At 51.4% G+C, this 700-nt stretch overlaps 1 protein-coding gene across 1 annotated transcript in view; it reads right to left on the bottom strand.

The window, feature by feature from the left end:
- Positions 1 to 700, bottom strand: part of LOC131888855 (ribose-5-phosphate isomerase-like) — a 5,514-nt gene that overhangs the window by 3,368 nt on the left and 1,446 nt on the right. The gene's annotated exons all lie outside the window — the stretch shown is intronic.

Below are 700 nucleotides of genomic sequence, written 5' to 3'. Positions count from 1 at the left end.
CCAGGTGGGCTAGGCGGGCTAGGCGGGCCCCTAGGCCCAACCCCATTCAGTTCCGTGGATGAGCCAATCGGTCGTGTCTGCGTGGTTTCGGTTTCACGCTTGATGGCTTTATTGAATTCTCTTGAATTCACTTGAACCTGCGTGCGTGCGTGCGTGCGTGCGTGCGTGCGTACGTATCGTACGTATCGCACGTATCGCACGTATGCTACATGTATGTAGCTACATGTCCATGCAGGACTGCAGGCAGGCACTCACTCGTTCTGACGTTCTGATTAGTCTATGAGCTTGCCCTTCTTTGTGGGACCAACCAACGAACAGACGGGATGGTCTGACCGACGGAGGAACGACGAACCAACGAAGGTGCGTCAATGGCCCTCACTCGATCGTGCCAGCGGTGCCGGCTAACTCGGAGGCACACCCGTTGCCAATATGGTATCATGATTTCTGCCTGTGGGAATGGAATTGTTTGGCCATCGACATGATCACGTTTTCCTCCTTCGTCAATTTGACCCACCAACATATGTCACTATATGAATGCCATGATCAAGGCCAGGATAGAATGATTAAGCCAGGTACGAGATGTATCGGAGGCTCACTCACTCACTTATGGGATCAATGAGAAACATAGAAAGTGAAAAACTAATAGAGAGGTCAATCTCGAATCTTTTCTCAGGGCCCCTAGTCTTCCAGTCTTCCTACC

Source organism: Tigriopus californicus, chromosome 10 (assembly GCF_007210705.1).
Source record: "Tigriopus californicus strain San Diego chromosome 10, Tcal_SD_v2.1, whole genome shotgun sequence".
NCBI lineage: Eukaryota > Metazoa > Arthropoda > Copepoda > Harpacticoida > Harpacticidae > Tigriopus > Tigriopus californicus.
Note: the sequence above shows the minus strand (reverse complement) of the source record. Positions and strands in the feature narration are given on the sequence as shown.